Consider the following 23,802-nt stretch of genomic DNA (forward strand, 5'->3'; position numbering starts at 1 on the left):
TGAAAGCATAGGTGCTACATATTGAATTAATGATAAATGTCAATTTTCTGATTATAATTTTGAGTAAATAGTGATATAGTACATCCAAATGTCATATTTGATAGAGAAATTTCTTATTCAGTTGGCCTTAAGCTTAACACACTGCATTCCAAGGCTGACTTATTATCACTTCACCCTGATGATCCCCACATGAACAGAAACAACAAAAAAACAAATTGTCATTGGCTTTGAATTGGGATTGCTGAATACAAATGTTATCTCTATCATCAGCTTGCTTTGCAGCTCCTGGTAGCCATTCCGCTTCACCTATTAAACACTTCTAAGTTTAATAATAGAATAAAATATAGTTAGAAATATGAACTACCATATTGGACAAGCTGGTTCACTCATGCTTCCTGTATCTAACATATGCTCTGTTCAGTATTAAAATAGCAGAGAAAAAGTAGAGGTTTCTGAAAACCACAAAATAATCTATTAAAACAAAGTAGGTTCCAGTACACATTTCAACATCAAATGGATAAGTAAAGTAAGTAGTACTGGAAAAGAGAATACAAAGTTAATAGAGGTGTCTTCTTCACACCATGTTTAATAAAAAATAAATAAACTTATCTCATATGTAAATGTGGTCTATGCAGAGTCGGAAGAGCAGCACCTTTGATGGAGTCAAAACAAACACCTCAGAAAGTTTCATCATCTTGGAGAGGATAGAAAGACACTTTGAACAGATTTTGTTTAGAACCCTGTCCACTCTCTTGGGCTGTGCTCAGTACTGTTGCCTTTCTGTCTCGACATTTACCTTTTATGGCACACCAAAGCAAAACAAAAATGAAGAAAACAGAGTCCCATTGGGTACATTATGTGATTATTCTATCCCTGCAAGACAAAGTATACACTATAAAAAAGTAATTATGAGTCGAAATAATGATAACAAAAATTTTCAAGAAAAGCAAAATTAGACTTTTAAAATTAAATAAAGTTTTTATTTATCCTTTGAGAGCTCCATACATTGTGTTTTGACTACATTATTCTCCCTGCCCCAATTCCTCCCAGATCCTTCCTACCTTCCTACCTATGCAGCACTCCCCTTATCCCTGCAGAACCCAGTCTGGCTGACTGTTCCTGGGTGCAGCACCTGTCCTGGAGTGTATTCAATAAAACAGGCATTATTCTAGTGGAGAAGATGAAGTTTCCTTTCCCAGAAGTAATCAAATGCCAGTAGTTCCCCACTTAGGGTTGGGACTTCATGTCTACCTCCCCTATTCTATACTGGAATTCTTTCCGGCTTTAGCTCATGGTCTCGTATATTTTTGTGTCTTGAAAACACTGCTTTCCTGGAAAGTGACCCACAACCCCTCTGACTCTCACAATCTTTCTACATCCTCTTCTTCATAGATCCTTTGACCCTGGGAGAGGGATGTGCTATAGACTTGGGGCTGAACTTTCTAAAGCTTCTTGTCCCTTGTGTATTCACCTGTTGTGGATCTCTGTATTAATTGCCATCTACTGAAAGAAGAAGTTTCCCTCATGAGGGCTGGGTGATACATTGATCTATGGGTTTATCTATAAATTATCACATCAATAAAGAAACCAGTGCTTGGAGATGGCTGCATGTTATATACATTTCTACTTCTTTGTCTTACAAATCCCTTTAGCTACTCACAACTGCAAAAGTAAAATAATAATAATAATATTGTTGAGTATGAGACATTTTGGAGGCAAATAATTAGCATTTGAAGTTGAAATGGAATTTCCAGATGATAAATATATGGAATAGATGGGAGATGTCATTCTGTAAATGTGTTTCTCATATTGGTTAATGAATAAAGCACTGTTGGAAAATAGGAAGGCAAGATAGGTGGGACTAGAAAACAAGGAGGATTCTGGGAGATGTAGTAGAAAATGCAAGATGTAGAGACTTGAGAGAAAATGTCCGGGCCTTCTCTCCAGTAAGGTAAGATAAGACCACGTAGACTATTTAAGAAAGAGCTAGCCAATAAGAAACACTAGTAACTGTCCAATAGCTTTATATCTAATATAGTGTTTCTGTGTGTCTTTTGGGACTGATGCAGCAGTGGGACCAGGATGGCAGGAAAAATGCTTTTAACATGGAATTATTGACATATTTTTGAATAATTATTAACTTATAATTAGCCTTCATTCGTTGAGTCCTACATTCATTTTTTTTCCTTCCTAGATTTATAGAACCTTTACATAAATGAAAACCAGGGATTTATAATAAACTTCATTGAATAAAGCCTACTCCAGGGCTTCCTTATTATGAACCATGCTATTTGTGAAATAAGTGACTGGTGCAATATAAACACATCTATAGTGTGTCAATATAGTAGAATATCCATGCAGTCTTTAAATTTTCCATCAGAAAATGTAGAATTAATGTAATTTACAAAACTATAAAGTAAACCGTCATATATTTATTTTAAAATAATAAGAAAGGTTTCACTCATATTCTACAATACACCATGTGCCTATTTGTTGGATTCCAAACTTTTCCAATTTTAAATTTCTAGTTTATATTAAATACATTCCCACAAAGTGGAAGTTTTTTTTTTGTTTGTTTGTTATTTTTAACAAAGTGTTTTTTATTTTAAAATGTTGCAGTTTTATAGTAGTCATCATGTGTTAAAACATGTCAAACTAAAAGAAAACTAAGACACTATTTTGCTAAGATTTTTACCATATCTACGCAAAAAATTCTGGAGCCTATTCCCCATAAAGGGGTTCTCTTTTAGCCTAGAGACACTGGGGAAGGCTTAGGACTTACACACCAAATGACTTGACAGATTTTGATGATTCCTCATGAATCATCTCCCTGGGGTGGGAGGACAGAAGGAAGAGGGAACTTGGATTGATGAGAGGAAGAGGGAACTGGGATTGATACGTAAAATAAGAAAAAAAAATAAATAAATAAATAAATAAAAAAATTTAAAAAGAAAGAAAACACATTTAATGAATGATACTCTAAGATTAGAACTAAAAAATTACTTTAAAACAGCAAAAATTTGTATTGCATAGCAATAAAATAAAAATAATTAACAATAGCTACATTTGCTATAAAGTACAGATATCAATAAGCATTATAATATATTGGTGGGGGAAATATTTAAAATGTTTAATAATGCCTCTGTACTCTTATTGTATAGCATTTTCCCAACATATTTGTTGATTTAATAACAATTAATATCATCAAATATTTATTTTCCATTCAAGCAGTTCTAGTTCCCGCTAAAATGGCTAAGACTTAATAATTAGTAGAAGTGACAAGGGTAAGCCCAGCAATATTTATGGAAGGAACATGAATTATGCTCTTTTCATGGCAGATTTTACCAAGGGGAGAGGTATGACTCCAGTTCTAATATCTTTATTTTTTATTTTACATATCGATCCTAGTTCTCTATCCTTCCCTCCCTCCCTGCATCAAGGCTGAGCAAGGTATCCCACCATAGGGAATGGGCTCCTAAATGCCATTTCATACACCTGGGATAGGTCCTGTTCTCACTGCCAACCCCGCACCCCCAATACATCAAATCACATAACTGTCACTCACATGCAAAGGGTCTAGTTCAGTTCCAAGCAGCTTCCCCAGCTGTCAGTTCATTAGTTCAGGTCAGTTGTGTCTGTGTTTCCCCCATCATACTCTTGACTACCCCTTGTTCATATGATCCCTCCTCCCTCTCTTGATTTGAATTCCAGGAGCTCAGCCCAGTGCTTGGCTGTGAGTCACTTCATTTGGTTCCATCAATTACTAAATGTAGATTCTACGATGACAATTAAGGTAGGTCACTAATCTGATTAAAGGGGAAGGCCCATTCAGACACCCTCTCCACTATTGCTAGGAATCTTAGCTGGGTTCATCCTTGTGGATTAGTGAGAATTTCTCTAGCACCAGATTTCTCCCTAACCCCAGAATGGCTTCCTCTATCAAGATATTTCTTTCATTGCTCTTCCCATCCATCCTTTCCTCAACTCTGTTTTTTTAATCTCTCATGTTACCTGATTCTTCAAAATATACTTTAGTGAAACTGAGTTGTTTAATAGACAACTTGAGAGTGCTTCTAATATCTAGCTTACAAGGCAGTCATTAATCACTCTCAACAAGCTGCAAATCAAAGTATTTTAATGGTTTTATTTGTTTGGTGTGGGGGGGGTAAAGGGGGAGGCAATGTGTGTGTGGGGGTGAGGACATAAAACACGAGCAGAGAACATATAGTAAATTAGTTTTAGGACCAAAAGCCCATGATTAGAAGGAAAACTGACTACTGAAGTGGTGGGAGGTAATTCCAGAGTCATGCTGTGGAATTTGATGTCAAAATTCTGGCAGCTGAGGGGATAGCACAGTGCTTTAAAGTGCTTTCTGAATAGTCATTAGTTAGGACCTGACTTTGGATCCCCAGCCCCAAGTAAAACCACAGCACTTGGGGTAGGAGAACAGGGAGACAGGTGAATCCTGAGGACTTGCTGGCCCATCTAGTCTAATGTAAAGTTATTTCAAAGTTCAGTGAGAGAACTTGTTTCAAAAATAAAATAATAAAATGGAGAGCAATTTTGGGAGACACTCAATTTGTGCCTCAGATCTACATATATGTGCCCATGATAGTGTACCTGCATATGATCTCTCTCTCTCTCTCTCTCTCTCTCTCTCTCTCTTTCTCTCTCTCTCACACACACACTCACAGAGAGAGAGAGAGAGAGAGAGAGAGAGAGAAGGAAAGAGGGAGAGAGGGAGAGAATGAGAATGAGTCTGGAAGATATTTTGTGCTTTCATATTCATAAACCTTATCAAATATCATTTACCTTAATGTTTTAATGCATTGCATTTTAATCAAATATGTTGAAGTAAATTCTTAATCTACGTGTCTAATCTATGTGTCTGGGAGCTGATACTTTAGAAAACTCAACCCTCTGGTTTCAACCAGGTGAGTGTTGTCTTACTGCCCACTGTGGTCATCTGTCTGAAATTTGGGAAGTATATAGCCATGAATTTATAGGAGAAAAAAAAAAGAAAAAGAAAAACAATAACTAGAGCTGTAAAATAAAGCTTAAAAGCATATATGTAATTCACCACTGCTCTTTTTTATATATTTTATTATAAACACCTTATTTTACATATCAATCCCAGTTCCCTCTCCCTGCCATCCTTCCCTGCCCCCCACAGACCCCTCCCATCCCATCCATCATCCTTCCATGAGGGATCATCAAAATCTGTCAAGTTATTTGGGGTATGGCCTAGGCCATTCCTGCTGTTCTAGGCTGAAAGAGTAACCCCCCATAGGGAATGGGTTTCTGAAGTCCATTCCTGCACTAGGGACACATCCTGTTTCAATGCCAGAGGCATCATAGACGTCCCAGATCTCCTTGCTTACACCCATGTTCATGGGGTCTGGTTTGGTTCTACTTTAGTTCCCCAGCTGTTAGACTGGAGTCCAAGAGTTTGTGCTTGCTCAGGACAGCTACTTCTTTGGGGTTTTCCTAGTGTTGTCTTGACCCCTTTGTTATTCTCTCCTTCCTCTCTGAAACTGGCTTCCATGGGTTGGGCTCAGTGCTTAGTTGTGGGTGTCTGCTTCTGCTTCCATCAGCTGGATGAAGGCTCTAGGATGGTATTTAAGGTAGTCATCATTCTCATTATAGGAGAAGGGCATTTAAGGTAACCTCTCACTATTGCTCTCACCACTGCTCTTTTAACAGAAGAATATTAATGCTTTTTAAATGGCTTATTACTTACTTCATCTAATAGGATTCATTGTGTCCAGTCATATGCATAAATCAAGTGATAATAATAATTCAGACTTTTGTCTTTAAAATAGATGTTTAATAGCTAGCTTGATTTTAGATTAAAGCTTAAAATTTAAGTGGAAATTATCATGAGTTTATATGTATTATCTAAACATATTTGTAAGATAATTTTTAATTTAATTAAAGCTTGCTTTAAATAATCTTTCCAAGACATTATAAAAATATAAAGAAGTCTAAAAAACACTGTGCTTAATATTCAGTTCAGGGAGCAAAAAATAGCCAAAGTAGCCTGATTCTTATATAGCTTTTTTTAGAATCTTTATTGTTTAGGAAAGAAGTTACTTTTATATTACCAACATGTATAGACTGTGGGGTTCACTCAAACTTTAGTGTAGATTCACACAATAGCCATAATTAGATTTATCTAGTATGACAAAGTAGCTTTGATGATAGGAAGAAATCAAAATTCTATCATGTCTTATTATGACTGATATTCATCAACAGAATTACTGTCACATTGTATCTGTTGTAACTATCATATCTTTCTTGGGATGGCTGATACTCAACCAATTGATACAATTTATCTATAGTAATTATTATCAGGTTTTTCTTAGAATGTTGGTATTTTCCAATGGAGTAATACATTCTATGTGTTTTAACTAAAGATTCTATCATATAATGGAGAGTTTGTTTGCCACAATATAAACAAACAAGGAAAGAAAAAAAAACATGGTTGGTTGTAATAATGTTTAAGGATTGTCTTTAGGTCCAGCAATATTTAACTCTAAGAAGATAATCTCCTTTCTGTAACTCTCAACTCAAGTAATCTAGTAATCCCTGTCCTTCTCAGAGCTTTTTTTTTTTTTTTTTTTTTTTCTTTGTTTTCTTTTCTTTTTTCCCCTGGTGTTTCCAAATTTGAAATACAACATTAACTTTTAGAGAGTGGGGTGGGGAGAGACACTATGAGAGGTAAATGTAAAAAAGCATTCCACTTTGTGATTAGGTCTTCTGTGTTAGTTCCCTTCTCAGTAGGATATGAGGAGAGTTACCTCTCCTAGTGCAGTCTTATCATGAGTCATAGAAATGAGGTTGTGACTATGATAACCAGATTCCAGAAAATAGCATGTTCTTTAAGTTAAGTAAAAGCTCCAAATTGTATCTAAACACTTATTAAGTGTGACAGAGATAAGCCAGAGGTTCAACTCTGCTGAGAAATTAGATGTTTTGGATGAAACCTAGTTGCTAGAATTTTCTGAACCCATGGGCTTCATGATCAGAAAAGTCAGAAATACACACTGAAGCAAACTTATGAAGGTCACAACTTTATGAGTGATTAAAATTTACGAAGGTCACTACTATGTTAGCTATTAATGTAAACTGCTGTGCAAGAAATTTATTTTTGCTAAAGTAACATTTAAAATGTTCAGTTCAGAGTTTTATCTCTCCTTGTTTCTTCATATTTTATCCAAGTTTTAAGGTGACAGCATTTGGTTATTGCAAAAAACAAGAGGCCAGTATAACCATAAACTGAGGATGTTTCCATTTGAGGCAGGCTTCTTAGAAGGTACAAGGAAGAAAAGAATGAACCAAAATGGTGACTTACTTCACCTCTCCATTCACAGATATAAGATTCATGATCTCTGTAGTTAATATCCTCATCTTTTTAAAGCAGTGGGTTATAATTTCTACCTACATTTGAGCAAACCAATGCAAAATAGTAATACATGCAAAAATTAGGGATAATTTTTTGATATGTATTATTTTGACTATAAAACATTCATATTTTGACTTATTGCCTAAAATTAAGAAAACACTCAGCCCTAAAATAGATTCTGAATTGTTTTGTGAACATGACAGTTCCAACATTTATGGTCACCAGTTCTTAGGCAAATCATCTGGAGGAGACAGGAAGTTGTTAATTATTTTTAAAATGATTGGGCATAAGTTTAGTTTGGAACTAATTAACATAATCAAGATAAATAGTTTGTTGAGGAAATAAGTCAAATTTAATCTAAATTGTGTTTTGAGGATAGGATTTTCCTTTTAAATGCTGGATAAAAGAATTGCATTCTAAAGTGTGTGAATTCTTGAAAATGTAACAGCTTTATAGTTAACTATTTTCAACAATAGTGGGAAAAGGAAATAAAATCTTCTCAAAATAACCAGCTTCCAAAAGTTGCTGGATGAGTGTTTGGGGGGTTGTAGGGAATGAGTGTGTTTGGGGATTGAGTGTGTTTGTCACCTTAAAATAATAAAATTAATGTTACTTTTCATTATTGTGTATTTTATTATTATCCATATAACACTATATTTTATTACTTTATTATTTTTCTATTAGATCTAGCACTCATTATGAAAAACACCAAGGCCCCTTCTGTTACCTTTCAACAAGAATCAGGGAAAATATAGCATTTTTTTTTCTCCTCCCTCCTTGCAATTTTGAACTGGCTTCCAAAGAACACAAACAACAGAGTACCTTCAGAGTGAAAGCTTCCTGCCTTAGCAGATAGTTTCCTAGAGGGAGATAGAGTGGGGAGAAGAGAGGCAACACCTTCAGCAATGAGCACTGCACTGGAGGATGAAGCTAAGAGGTCTTTTCTGCTTGCAAAGAAATGAATCTGGAAAGAACACGGAGAGACTATGTGTCACTCTCCACTTCAGGAAAACGCTGGTGTCATTTTTCTGTAAGCAAAACAACCACTGGTGGGTTTCATTAAAAGCGCCCAGAGGTGAAATTTGAATTTTGTCTTGTTCACGACTGTTAAGTTCTTCAATTGGCCCAGTTTGCAGAGTCCCCTACTCACCTCTATTCCATTATAAAATGTAAACAAAAACAAAAACAAACCAAAAAAAAAAAAGGAAAAAGAAAGTTATTCAATCCAAATTGGCAAGGTCATTAGGATTCTGATTGAATTCTGATTGAATATTTGGATGGACTTTGTCCCTATTGGGGAACCGCAAATCCTTATATTGGAGACTTCTAGTTTCTTTCAGCTGAGCGGAACAAGTGGGACGGTCCTGGAGGAAAAAAGGAGTCACCCCCACATCCTAAAGTACTTGGAAGTGCTCATTTGGATCTGCCTGGAGACCGGAGACCGAGCTAGGGCGACTCCACCGGTCGCCCTGGAGTCCTCAAAGATGCAAAGTTTAAAGGGAAATCAGAAAGCAGCACTTTTCTCTTGCATGCCTCCAGAACTGGTCTCCCTGTGGTGCAGGCTCTCGCCCGGGATTCCTTGGAACGCTTGGTTATCCACTTCCTTCACTAGAAGCTCACCGGAAAGCGCTCACGATTTTAGTGAAGACGCTCCAGGACTTCAGGGTGTTGGCTGAAGTATTTGTTCTCCAGAGTCCCTTTGCAGATTTACATGGAATCTTACTGGTCAGTGCCTAGCTCATCGGAGTGGATGCTCAGACTCTTTTGCGGATGCTCGGACTCTTACGGATGCTGGGACTCTCGAACTCGCTCCTGCTCAGCAATTTACTAACCTGGGGATTGCTCTGGAACCCGAACCCCGGCCCGTGGGGCGGAACTGGACGGAGACTGCGCGGCGGGAACCTCAGATCCAGGCACGCTCCTCTGAAATCAAGTAGCCAGAGGGTAGCTCGGATTGCTAAACCCAGGAATGCACCACCTAGGGATCAACCTGGAACCGGCTCGGCAGCCAAGAGGGAAGCCCAGGGAAGACAGGAGGAAATCGGAGCAGTTACCACTTAAAGCACTCCAGGCTGAGTTCGTCTCTCAAAGAGGCAGCTGTGTGGGTCTTGATTACGCGTGGGTGCCTCTGTGCTCAATTGGAGCGAACCTGTAGGTGTGCCTGAGTGTGCGCGCCCTAGTGCATTCGCAAAGCAATGGTAAATAAAGCCTCTTCAGTTCTATTGGTAGCAAAATTCCAGAGCATCCTATCCAGGAAGGAAAATGTGTGGTGGGAGTCTTTACCAAGTACGAGAGGAAGTGCTCCTGGTTAGCAAGCTTCCCAAACATCCCCACACCCTTGCATTCAGGTTTGGTTCAGATTGGTGTCTGGACTGTGAGAGGAGGTGCGCACAGAAACCAAAGATGAAGTGCTCATAAACTCTAACCTGAAAGCACTGGGCTCGGACCGCTCTAGTTACGGAACGAAGATTTTTTTTTTTTTCTTTAATGACTGGCTTTAGGGGGTTTCCGGGTGTTTTGTTGGGGTCCGGAATTTAACTAGAAATTTAAGCAAATTACGAGAGGAAAGCCAGGGAGGGAGGGCCCTGCCCAATCCCTTCCCAGGAGGCCCTTTTGCTTTACCCTGCACCACATCTCTCCAGTTTCTCATCCAACTCCAGTTCGAGTGACCTAGGTGGCCAGGCCTGCTTTCTATGGACTACTGCCGCCTGGGAGGTGGGGTGAGGGGTGGGAAAGCATTAGCTTTGCACGCTAAATGTCAGCTCCATCACTTTCAGCCAGGTACAAGCGCTGGTTCCCAAACGTAAATGTCTTCCTCAGAATCCGCTCCCACCTGATTTGTCACCATGACTAGGGGACTCTGGAAGCCAACATCGGATGCCTGGAAGCGTCAGCCAGGCTCTCAGGCTGGAATTCTCTCTGCGGGGTCAGAGCTAATCACTTTTCACACTGCCATTAGCAGCCACTGCCAGACCCGGTGACACCTTAAAAAAAAAAAAAAAAAAAAAAAAAAAAAAATCTCTTAACCTCCCGACTGTGGACGATCAGATCCGCAGTTCATTTCCAACAGGGGCAGGGGATGCCCCTGAAGTTCGCTTTCTTCGGGTTTTCCACCGCTTCCCCTCCCCCCACCCCCGCCCGCCTGCAACGCCCCCGCGCCTCCTCTGCTTGGGGATTTGCAGGCACAGCTCTGGCCCTCTCCTCCCTCCTGGGGTAAATCGGTTCTCCGAACACGTCTCGCTGGGAGTCACAGAGGCCGAGAGCTCGGCGGCGCCGGCTTGGGGTGTAGCCTGATTCTAGGGTTCTGAGAGGTGCGGCCGTTCTCATCACTGCAGCTAGGGACAGGCTCACGGCCGCGCGCCCGCCGCCGCCTCCATGCTGCAGCGTGGAACGCAGCTCCTCCGGGCCAAGCGGCCGGCTTGGCCCGCACACACAGCTCTGGGGAGCGGCTCTCCCAGGCCTGCCGGGGCGGCGGCTGCGATCCCCAACTGCAGCTTCCCACCTCGAGCCTGAGCAGTGGACTCGCCCCATCCCTTGGTCAGCGGGAGGGGCGCCCACCGTGCTGTGTGCAGCGGCGCAGGGAGGCGGTGAGCGTGTGCACAGAGGCCGGAACCGTGTGTGTTACTGTGTGTGTGTCTGTCTGTGTGTGTGTGTGTGTGTGTGTGCGCGCGCGCGCGTGCGCGCGTGTGCGTGTGTGCTTTTTTCCTTCCTTTGAAGATGTGAATGGCTTCTCAGCTAGCTGGTCCTTGGGATTCTTGACTTTGGGGAGCTGTGAGCACAAGCCACCCATGTAATAATTCATGTTGCATGGTCGGTTGTACCAGGAAAAAAAAAGGCGCAACTGCACGGGGGTGGGGCAGATCCATGAAACATTCTGGGAACAAGACATAAGAAGAGGAAAGAGGAATAGAAATGTGAATACTGAAAGACCGGAGAAGACTTTGGGAATCTCCTGGCTGGCCCTTCCGTTTTTCGGCAGGAATCTGGATGTTTTCCACCTTTTCAAGTCATCTTGGTGTTTTTCTAGTGTTTTATAAGCCGCTTTCCAGCTAGCTGCGTATGTGTATATGTGATTGTGCGCCTGTGTATGTGTGCGCTCCTATCGGATGCATTTGGGATGCATTTGACAGTCTTTTTTCTAACTGCCCAGAAGCAAATGTGTTAACTCAGAGATGCCCCTCCGTGCCCAGGTTCTCGAAGAGTGCAGAGGACGCCCAGAACAGGTTTTCTTGCTGGATTCTGGGCGACTGCTGGGCTGTGGAGACAGGTGTATGGATCAAATCCAGAGGCTCGGAAACTAGCTGTATTAACCCGCTTCCAGGTACATCGCAAGGTCAAGAAAGGGTCTTGCAGCTGTCTTAATTCCCTGCGTTTTGACTTTCCTGTTTGGGTCAGAAGAATATGAATGTGTCTGTCCACAACATTTGAAGCCCAAACTTCAGCACTTCACTTGGTTTACTGTATAGATAAGGTAATGAGGATTGCTTCTCAAACTGCTTAAGAAACCCCAGACGCTTCCATAGCTCTTCCAGGACTCTCTTACTCCCCAGCGAAATGTCACCAGCTTTTGAAATCCAAGGATTTGGGCTGGAGGAGAACTTGAAGGAAACGTGATCAATGGCTATGTGAGAAAACCACTGCTCTCTTTGCCGGTGAGCTGATGGGCTTCCAGAGTGGATCTTGAGAAGGGCCGGTACTGTTTCTCCCTCTGGATGCGGTGCTGGGTGTGCTTGTGCAAGTGTGAGTGCGCGCGCGCCCGGCTGAGAATGTGTGAGTGTGTGTGAGCGTGTCTGTGTGTGTGTGCGGCGGCCGCCCTGCTTCTGCCCGCTCCCTGGGCGCAGAGCCACCGGTTTCATGGGGCGATTTGCGCTGATTCCCCACCCAGCACGACCTGCGGGCAGCGGCGGCAGTGGCAGTAGCCACCTCTTTGACTTCCTAGGATGCGGGTGCTGAGCTATGGCAAAGGGCAGCAAAGTGATGAGCGAGACCCCAATACGACCGTGAAAGCCACCTGGAGCCACCTTGTCTGGATCTTACCTGCGGGCAGAAAGTCTTCCTATGACCGTCTTTCCCCCTAGAGGCACCAGGTAACAATGAAGGACTACTTGCCTCACCCACTTTCCTTAAGGGCTTGTTTCTAGCATGGTATCTGCAATGCAGGCTACTTTACTTATTAATGTTTTGAAAATCATTAGGAAGGGCTGGGTACCAAAGGGCGCTTGCTCAGTGAGGGGGCATGCAGTTCCTCGTACATTGAATATAAGCCTATACCTGAGCACTTAATGTGGTAGTGAAATCTAGAGATATATGAATACGTCAAGCCTGAGGATAGTTTTTGAAAAGGGTCAGGCTTGCTGAACCTGTCTGAAGGTGCCAGAGATGAACAGTTCGTATTTCCTCTAGGCTATGGTTGCTGCGGACCATTTGGTACCCAACCCTCCAGATACTGGAGTGAGATCCGGTGTTTGTTTCCCTGCCCCCCACATCTATCACAGATTTCCCTTTTTCTCCCCCTAACCCTTCTTCCTCTTGTCCTGGGTTGTTTTCCTTCCCCTGTTGTGTACGATGTGTGCGATCTTGCTAGACCCTTTTAGCAGTTGTGAATTATCCATCTGGAGACTTTGATGGGAAATGGAGTTTTCTTGGGACTTGCTTAGCATGGAAAGGAATTCGTTGTCATGGGTGATTTGAGACGAGGTGTTTAACTGCCAGGATTTGATCTGATGTAGCAGAACAGATGCATAAAAGAAGTCGTCTATATGTCTAGGAGAACGAGGCCAAAAACCAACAGCCACCACCCAGACCCAGCCCCAGCTCCAACATCAGCTCTGGCCCCTCCTGCTTATCTCTGAGGAGGACTGAAGCTTGTGTTTCACTATTGTTGTTTGTATACATTAGGTATTTTGAAAATTCTTCCCAGTGCTTTGATTTAAAAGCAGGTTGCATTTGAGACTGCCTAATTAACATATTGGATCTGATATGTGAAAATGGAGATTCCCTTCCTTTGAAGAGGTAGAACTAATTTAGTTAACTTCCAATGCCCCTTAATTTTGCACCTGGTCCATTCCTTCTTCCATCACCACAGTTGTCTATTCTTTACAGAAAAAAAAAAAATCTTCTTTCTGGAGGTTATTTGAATTAACATAAAGCACTTCCAAAGTAGACCCATCAGTGTTTAATTCCATAGTGAAGATGGTCTGAAAAATTAAGCTGAGGAGTGCTGGTTTGTCTCCCACCTTTAGGAGCTGACTGCTGGCAGCACTACACCAAGGTTTGGCCTGGTGGGTCCTGGTTCACCGATTTAGGAGGTAGAGACAGGGATGTCTGATGGAGGTGAAGCAGAGTGTAGGGTGGGCTGTTTAGGAATTGTAGGAAGGCTGTCTGGTTGTCTTCTATTCCCTTCCTTTCTAATGATATCCATATGATGGCATTTGCAGATTACAAGCTAATGGGTAGCTGTTCTAGTTGTCCCTGCGCGCTGATGTCCCCAACTCCTGCTTTAGAGTGGAGATTCAGCTGCTGCTGCAGCCCTTGCAGGGTGGTGGTGCTACAAGGCTGTGTATGCAGCCTGCTTTGCTTTGGGGGTTGGGTTTCAGCACGGCAGCTGGCAGGTCTGCTTTGACACTACTTGGGGCGGGGCTGGAAAACTCAGCAGGCCCTCTGGCAGACAGTGGTGCTCAGTGTTGCTGTGGTGGCTTCCCAGGAATGAGGGAAGAGAAATGGGAGATGAGTATGGAGATGGTGTTTGACCACCTATTAGGACTACAGCTCCCTCCTTTCCCCTATATGAATATTCAAAAAGATGTAATGAAAGCTGGCTACAAAAATTTTTTGACATTCATACATTGCATGAATCAGGATTGAAATCTTGAAGTTACAGGTTTATTTCCTAGACTCCTGTTTCTTTTTACTCCTATGCTGTCCTAGATTCCATCGGGTTATTTGCAGCCTAGACTTCAATTAAAACGGTAGCATACAAAATCAACTTATCTTCCACTTTATGCTCAAACATGAAATCTAGGTAAGACACTTTTCAGACAGGTTTAGTGTTTAACTTCAAGGCAGAGGAAGGACATAGAGGCTAACTCAACTGTGACAGTAAGAAAATCCATACTCCACTATGGGAGTACTGTAATTGCCTACAATCAAAATGTACAGAGAAAAATAAAACACCAAACAAACAACAGACAAAACCAAAACAGTATTTGGAGGAATTAAAGATGAATTCTCCCTCAAGTCTCTTCTTGTTTTTTAGTGAATTTATTTGAAGTCTATCACTCAGAAAATCCTACTTATGTAGTAAACATCTCATAATAATTGGTAAGCAAATAACTAATACATACCCAGAAGATGACCAAGAAAAATAAAATTCTGCTGAAGAATATTGGTGCTGGAGAAACAACTATTTTCTCATCTCAGTTCTCTTGCCTTTGGCCTTTTCTAACTGTGGATATCCTCTTTTGCAAGTCAGTTCTTGTCTCTGTGCACCCATCCTCAGGGAAGGCAGACAAATAAACAAGAATTGAAATTCTCAGAAGCTTGAGCATACACTGTTATGTGGTTCAGGTTTAAAAAGGTCACCACTTTGTGGCACTGGAGTTAAGTTAAATATCATAAGGAAATAGATCTTCTAGCAGCATGAAGAGAGGAAGGAAGGAAGGAAGAAAGGAAGGAGGTCAGGGTAGCTAATGCTGGGTTGGAGATGTGTGTTCTATCCCCGTGTTAGACATTATCCCTAGTCAGAAGTGATCTGCTAGCTAATAGGTGAAGATATTGATAGGAAACTCCCCAGCAGGGATCACCTCCCCCTTCACAAATCTTTCTTAGTCATTCCTGAAAGGAAAAGAACAGGAAGCACCACCGGGGAGCAGTGTCAGCTTGAAAGGGGTTGACACTAGATTTTCTTCTTCTAGATTATTTCTTTTAGTGATTCTGGTTTCTCTTTTGAAATGAATGACCTTGAACAAGATCTGTATTCTGTGTTTCACATACCTCTTTTTATTTTTAATTAAAAATATAATGTATACACAAATATGCTCACACACTTTAGTTTTGTTATCATACTCATGTACTAGTTTGTTTAGGGAAAGTTCATCAATGCATGTCTCTCCCTTAAACCAGACAATACTTTCTTTTTCCTCCATAGAAATAGAAGAAATATAGTTATCTGTGGAAGAAATGCCCCACCCTTATTCATTTTTGTTTGTCTGTTTTTTGATTTTTAACTATTACTTTTTTTTCTCCTGCTCATCAATAAATTCTTGGTGTTGAAACACTATCCTCTTATGCATTTTGAATTTAAGCACAGTCCCATGTTACACCCACCTCCATTTTCTTGGAGGAATATCATTTTCCTTTGTCCATTGAAGTCAGTGCACTGCTGCTTGAAGCAATTTTGGTTTCGTGGTTTTGCTGAGTTTTCTAGCTGGTGAAATCAGGACTAGACTTCTTGCTGACTTTCTTGCTGTGCTGGTCAGGATGGGATACTTGCAGCTAGCTATCTAATACCATTCTTGCCCATCAGTGAAACTGCTCTGCAACAACTGCTGTGGTCTTTGATCATCTCCATATCAATGAAAGCATTTTTGCCAATACTGAAGTAAGAGTAGGATGAATAGACACTTGACTTTTTTTTTTTTTAATATAATTACCTAACCTTTTAGCTTATTCTAGTCATTTTGTTTACTCAGAAATAGGACACCCTGGCATTTCTTCAGGGGTTCTTTATATTTTTTTTGTACCATACAACTAGTTCTAAGCTTTATGCTTCATGAAATAATAAAGATTTAAATGTAGGCTTCCTACATATGAGTGAGACTCTAAGATACACAACTACCTGATTTTGTTGAATCATTCCAGTGACATACATACATAGTTACATCTCCAGAATGACTCCACCTCTTTAGTTTCTGTAGCTCACATTCTCATTCCTATGTCATCCTTCAGTCTTAAAACCTAAGGAAATATAAACTATACTTTCTGTGGTGTATGCAGAGGGAAGTTAATAAGCTCTTAGTTTGTAACTATAAACATTGTTTTATTTAGATGCAAACCATTTTTTATTATACTACATTATCCTAAATTTTACAGTACTATGAAGTCTTCAATAAGTAAAGAGGAAACAGAAGAATTTAATTCTGAAATAGTTAATGCTATATTTAAAACGTTTTAAGAAAATTATCACAGCATTCTGGTAGATACTGCTCTGACAGAAGGCTTTTTGTAAAGCTATATGCAATCTAACTGTAATCATGAATGATAGGTAACAGGTGATTGAAAATTACAATGTAATTACATGGTTATATAAAGATACTATCATTGTACTGATGCTAAGTAGATGCATGAACAGGCTTTAGTATTTAAGTTACAAAAGGTATTTATAATATTTGTCTGGAACTGATAGTTCATATTTCTTAACCTGCAAAGGTTAGGTAGGAAATTACATATTACACATGAATTCCCCAGGCTGTATAGGAAAATGCGAAATGATCTTTTTTTTAAACTTTCTAGAAGGTATATTCATGTAAAAGAAATATATCACATATTGAATCTTACACAATTTTTGACTCTTCTTGGTAGAGTGATTATATATATATATATATATATATATATAATAACATATTGTAGAAACTTTCAAGGGAGTTTCTTAGCATAAGTGTACAATTCCTGTAATGCATGTTTGCAGAATTTGGAAAGAAAATTGAATCTGTTTTTAGATTTTACTACATAAAAGGCCCTAGAAAGGACATAATAAGATGACTGATTAAAGTTAAGAGTGCTTTGAGCAAAGGTTGGGAAAAGTTTCTGAAAATTTACAAAATGTTTGTAAAAAAGTAAGACTATCACAAGATATTCTCAATCACAACTAAGATGTGTAGATTAAACAGGAACAGAAGCCAAACAATGTTGCTTATCTTCATCTCATTCCCTTTGCTCTTTTCAGCTCCAGGGAGAAAGTATTAAAAGCCCAGGAAGGAACATTTTACTCACTCTCTAGGCACCATTCTCTTTTGAATTCTCCAAATCAAAGAAGGGCTTTCTTCAGGCCAGGCACACAGCCTCACACTCTGCTGTTAAGCTCACCCCCAGCCCTATTTCCTATCTTGAAATAGGTTTTCCTGGACCTCTGTGACATCACTACAGGATATTCATATTAAAGTGATTTACAATTGGAAGCATGATGACTACACTAAAGCTAACTCTCAGAGGTATAAAATGAATTATTTTACTAATTGATTTTTTTGTAAATTGAAAGAATTTTTTTCATTAGAAACAATTTTAACAATTTAACACATCTTCTATATTTGAAAAAAATATATTTATGCATTTGAACAATATTAAGAGAATTTGGAAAACTTTGATCATGTCATGTGAAAGTGGAGAAATTATACCAGATCCAGAGTTTTATTAGAATCAGATTTCTGGGTGTTGGTAAATGTGAAATTAGTGATGTATATTACTGATAAACCTAAAACTAGCAACAAGTTTATAAAATGTAATTAAAAACATGTCTATAATAAAAAAATCAGTCATGTGAATTTACTCCCAAAATAAGTTTGTTTAAAATATTGAATGCTTAAATGAAATGTTCATGCATACAGTATAGCAAACTCCTTTATTTTTTGTATTTGATTTACCTTTATGCTTAAGAGTGTTTTATCTGTATGTATGCATATCTAACATTAAAATGTGCATAATTTATGTATCAATGCTGATGCTTGAAGGATATATCCTAGTAATACTAATAATCACAGATCTTTTAATTCACTATGTCCTATTCAATATAATTACATCTATTTTGAAACTGAAAATTCGTTATTTACAGGAGTTATGGAAGTCAGGAAGCAAGCACATTGTACTTGATTTTATGCAGTTGTTATCAAGACAGAATTTGATTTTTCATCATTTATGTTTAGCCCCTTACAACTTAAAATGCAAGCCATTTGGCCTCTATGAACCCACTGTCCTCATTTATAAAATGAACTAGTCTGAGTGTAGGATAGAAGTATCTAGCAACTTTAGTGTTGCCATGCATTGGGAACTTAGGTATGATTTTGGTCTTCTCTTCCTTTATCATCATGAACCTAAGGTAAGGGAAAGGCTTTAAATTCTATGACAGGAATAATAAAACTATGAGATTATAATGACCAGGGCTACAGGCCCTGGTGTTCACAGGCCAGACAGATGATGGAAAATAGGATTTACCAATGTTTAGGAAATTTTAGGCTCTGGGGAATGATCCACTGCTCAGTGCATGATTTACCCAAACCTATTGCCACTGAAATATGTTTTGACATGTGATGGATATAGAACTATGAAACCTCTAAATTTTTATTTACTTATTTTGACATTCTCTTTGGAAGGCATGAAGCTTCCTTGCCAACCTTCTCTTTCACAAAATAACTTTATAAAAACTGATTATTCTATATTTCTGTTAAGTATGTCATACTGTCATTGTTCTGGTTGATATAGAATTTGTCATCCTGTGGCCTCTAATTATTTTTAGCACAGGGGGAGGTAATAACATATATGAAACACCTTATTCATGATGGTGGTACTTGGAGTATTTAGAGCTGAATTACATCAGACTTTCAACCCATAATTTCCTTGCTTATGCACACACTAGTCAGGGACAATTTTATTTTATTGCTATTAACCTTTTTACATTTTATGCTCAGTAATGTTAGTCTCATTGTCTGAACAGACGTTTGGGGGAGATTCTGGTTTGTTTGTTCCACATTTCACTGAAGCACAGAATAAATGCCAAGAAATAATGTAGATTTCCATAAGAACTTTATTTCTACTTTTGACTCTGGCACAGAGAAGAGACAAGCCAATCTTGCACTCCTCTACCTTTCTTCCACCTGAACTTGAATAGAGCCTTAGAGCCCTTTACACAAAAAGCTAAGATGGTTGTGAGTGGAAACATATTTCTGCTTCTGAGTTTAGATTCTAGTAAAGTGTCTGAAATTACTTCCATAACATTCCAACTACATGCTTCACTCATAATGGTCAAGTTATTTAAATATTTCCTACCACCCACTCTACAGATTGTGATGGCATTCTTCAGGAACCTCATACAAAACAATGAAACAGATAAAGACAAGAAACATAGACAGGCAGTGTTGGCACACACCTTTAATTCCAGTACTCTTAAGGTAAAGGCAGGAGGATCTTTGTGAGTGCAAGGCCAGCCAAGGCTACACAAAGAAATGCTATCTGGAAAAACCACTGGAAAGATGGGTCAGAGGTTAAGAGCACTGGATACTCTTCGAAAGAACCTGGGTTCAATTCCTAGCACCTACATGGCAGCTCACAAGCTGTTTGTAAATTTGGTTCCAGAAAATCTGGCACCCTTACACAGACATATACACAGTCAAAACACTAATGCACACAAAATATATAAATCTTTAAAAATGGTAAATTATTCATTCCTAAATTGTTTAGCTGGATGTATTAGGGGCTCTTGGAGATAAACAAGATGACTATAATCATGTCCTTTATACTACTTAATGATTATTAATTTGCTATCTAATGCATGCATTAAAATCTCTCAACCATTATCTCTCTTAAGACACACGTCAACAAGGCATAGATGCTACTCTAGTAAAACTTCAGTTTAGAGTAATAGCAAACTGTCTTTCATGGCAAAAACTTAGTCCCCAAACAGTGATATTGCTATCTTGCCTTTGCCTTTTAATTTACTGCCAGACCTAGACGGTTTATTTCAAGAGTATTAATTAATTTGTTTACATGTGCTTTTAAAAATAAAATCAGCATCTGAGCTCCAAGCAGCCTTCTCAGCTTCCTTTTGAAATTAACTGTTTTCTAACAAGTTAAAAAAGGTTGAATATGAGGTGTAGTAAACCTCCCTTTTCCCAGTAGCCCTGAAGAACCAGTCTTTAGATAGTGACTATTGACTGTAATTCTCACATGCTATTCTTCTGAGAAATTATACGTAAACGATGTTTTAAAATTTTTATGCATAATGTGAATACAAATAGTTATCAAAAATGGCATATCAAGCGTAAATATAGTTAATTTTTTCTTAATGACTCCCTGTCTCCATTGTATATGCTTGTGATTGCAAAGGGCCTTCAGGGGACAGTTCATTGCATGCACTGAGCAATTTGCACTCATTGTTTTCCTTTTGCTTCTGTCTTAAATATATGATTTTTTGTTGGTTTACTTTGCTTTTATGAATCTAATTTTCAGTCCATCAGTTTCACTCTTTTTTAATTATTAAGAAAATAGTGCAATTGTTGAGAGCCTTATACTGAGTCTCAAGGCTTCCTCTGATACAACACATTGTCTTTCGTGTCTTGTGTATTTTAAGGGAATCAATGAAAGGTACCAACGTGTCTTAGATATTATGTAGTAGACAATAGCACCATCACATGGTCTTGTCCTGTTCATCTTATTCTGAGATGGTACCTACGTCAGTTGCTGTTGATTTTTATTTCCATTTCACACAGTAGACCTACAGCTTCATCATTAGCACTGCCATTTTTAAAAACTCAAACTGGAACTCAGAGCATCAGATGCCCACACCATGCAGCAAATAGATAAAAGGTTAGAACTCATGTCTAGGGGTTCTGAGTCAGTCCGATGCAGGGTGGGAGAGAGGGAGGAAGGGACGGAGAGGGAGGGAGATGGAACTGGGATCAATACGTACAAGAAGAAGAAGAAGAAGAAGAAGAAGAAGAAGAAGAAGAAGAAGAAGAAGAAGAAGAAGAAGAAGAAGAAGAAGAAGAAGAAGAAAGGTTAGAACGCAAAGTTAAGTACTTCTGACTCTAAAGAAGGTACTAAGGCTTCTATTCCTTGGGGATTTCCCCTGTATCTTACCTCTCATAATAGTTTAGTTAATGTTATTACATGTATGTGCTCCAGCCCCCTGCTTAGATGAGGCCATATTTTGGCCTTAGATGAGGTGTGTATTTCAAATGCACACCAAATTCTTTATTTCCTTAGCATTATTCCATCATCTCATAAAATTCCAACTTTTATATGTCTAGAAAAAGGCTTTATGGTTAGTCATTAGGGAATTTAGAATTTGCTAGCATCAGAAAATTTTATACTGAATCTAAGATATAAATATATGCTAAAACATATTTTAAACTAGTTTAATTCAAAATTTCCATTTCCAAAGGGTCTTTCAAGCTATTTTACAGTAACAGCTATGTCACAGGTGAATGATAGCAAATTTCTCCAATTAACTTAATTACCAGGACAAAAAGTTAGATAATTTTACAATATTAGGGTGAGATGAGACTTAGAGATCATATATTTTTCACTAAAGTGTAACCATGCCCTGCATTCAACTTGTCATTTTTTCTCCCTTTGCCTGAGATTGGTACAGGCTATAGAAGCCATCTTTAATTAGTATTCTGGTTTTACCCCTATTACCTTCTCCTTTTGGCACAAAGCTAGGGAAGAGTACAGTAATAAATCTATTTCCTTAGCTTGAATTATTGTGTCTTATCATAGTTTGTCAAAGTCTGTTCATAAATTCTAGACATTTTCAGGACAGATCATCCCTGGAGTAAATCCTCTGGTATATCCTCATTTGGGATCCATGTCCTTTCTCTTGATGGAATGAAGCATCCCCGATTTTTTCATAATCTTAAGGAAAAATATTTTTTTCTCCTTTCCTCTTGTATCAGAACCGGTTTGCAGCTGACTTTGAGCTGGGATGTAGCAGAGGTGCTAGAGAATACTTTATAACTGAGTCATCTCAAGACCATGTGGTTTTTTTGTTCCTCTGGGAAAATATTCCTAATTTGCGAAACACCCTCTATTTAGGTGCCCCTGTTGAGTCCAGTGTCACATAAGACATCCGCATCAATAGCTAGGCACATTGCTAAGGACATCTGAGACTATCCAGACACAACTGGGACTTCATAATTATTGTTATATGAAAAACCTCAACTGTGGGAAGCAGAAGAACCAGCTAACAAGCTGGGTCAAAACAAAATCATTTAGTGACAAGTCATGAACAGAAAATGGGTGTTACTTTTAACCACTGCATTATGAGATAGAAATTGATTTCTGAGTTGTGTCCCTTGGCAATAGAACTGTTAGTCAGATGCCATGAGTCTTTGGAAGGAAAAGAAATCTCATTTTTGAAGAAGCCTTTTCAATAAGTGTTTACTTAAAATTTGCCTTCTGCTCTATGCATACTGCCTTCTGTCTGTGGATTAATGTATTTCTGAGGAAAAATGTTTTCTTTCCCTCAACTTTCAGAAGTGTTTGTTGATTCTGAAATAGTTCCTTGTCTAAGATGTTTCCTAGTGTTGCTGAAAGTGCACAATATTAATTTCAATCTGCAAGATTCTAAAGTAGCCACTTACAACTACATGTGAGAAGTTTCCATGAAAATCATCTTTTTATAGCTGTGCTTCTCGCCATTAACAATACATACGAAAAAGTGAACCTTGTTCCTCCATGTTGCATTTGGGTTTGATTTATTCCAGTGTGACACTTTGTCATTGTCAAAATTACACGACATCATGTTTTTTCTTCTAATTTTGCTTTGGTATTTCATATTTAATATTGACATCCTCAGTAAATTAGATTTAGATTGGGAAATGTATGCTGCCTTTTAAATGCTTCATTATTTAAAGTTATCTAATAATATTGTTACTAACATATCAAAATGTTCTACCTAGGTTTATCATAATTTATAGAATCAATACATTATTGAGTTTAGGACATAGAGAAGACATATAAAATTATTTTTTAATAATTACTATACATTTTAAAAACCTTTATAATAAAAATAAGAATTGTCATAGTCCATTTTATTTTCTTCTTGGTAAAAGAGATATATTTGCAAAGAAATGAATGAAATTATATTTCATACTGATGTTATTTCAATGATGTATTTTAATTATAGATGAAAATTTTTGATTATATTGAATATTCTATTACATTCTCTACTTTTTCTTACCATGATTTTAAAGTTTAATATTAGATAAAGTTATCTTAATTTAGTTATTTGTCACTTCTACTACTAGTGAATTCTAAAATAGGAATGTATATGTTCTATGTATTTCATGTTTCAGTCTATGTAAAAATTGATTTGTAACATATTATTTATTAGTTTCTTTATCTGTAAAATGGGACTAGTACTGTTGTATACCCCAAAGGCATGGAGGAAAATAATGAATTCTGTGCATTTCACACACAAACTCTCCAAAAACTGAATGTAATTGCAAATTATTAATATTATTTTATAAGAAATTTATGATTTTATATACAGAATAAATATAAATATTTTCATTTATGTCACACATTCAGTGAACTGAAGTGGAGTGCAGTTTTATTTTTAGCTCAGTTATATTTGGCTTTAGTAACTGCTTGTTGCAAGTGTCCTGCCTTCCTTGACAAAAGTCAGG

General features: G+C 38.5%; 1 protein-coding gene across 5 annotated transcripts in view; it reads left to right on the plus strand.

The window, feature by feature from the left end:
• The first annotated feature begins 11,087 nt into the window (after positions 1-11,087).
• Lrfn5 (leucine rich repeat and fibronectin type III domain containing 5) overlaps positions 11,088-23,802 on the plus strand; it is a 257,749-nt gene continuing 245,034 nt past the window's right edge. For 4 of the 5 annotated variants that reach the window (XM_051195896.1, XM_051195900.1, XM_051195898.1 and 1 more), the window contains exon 1: positions 12,068-12,492. The gene's annotated coding sequence lies outside the window, so the exon portion shown is untranslated. Of the gene's footprint in view, positions 11,877-12,067; positions 12,493-23,802 lie in introns of those variants that run through there. The other variant, XM_051195897.1, reaches the window with a different exon arrangement.

The sequence above is a fragment of the Phodopus roborovskii genome, unplaced genomic scaffold (assembly GCF_943737965.1).
Source record: "Phodopus roborovskii unplaced genomic scaffold, PHOROB, whole genome shotgun sequence".
Taxonomy (NCBI): Eukaryota; Metazoa; Chordata; class Mammalia; order Rodentia; family Cricetidae; genus Phodopus; species Phodopus roborovskii.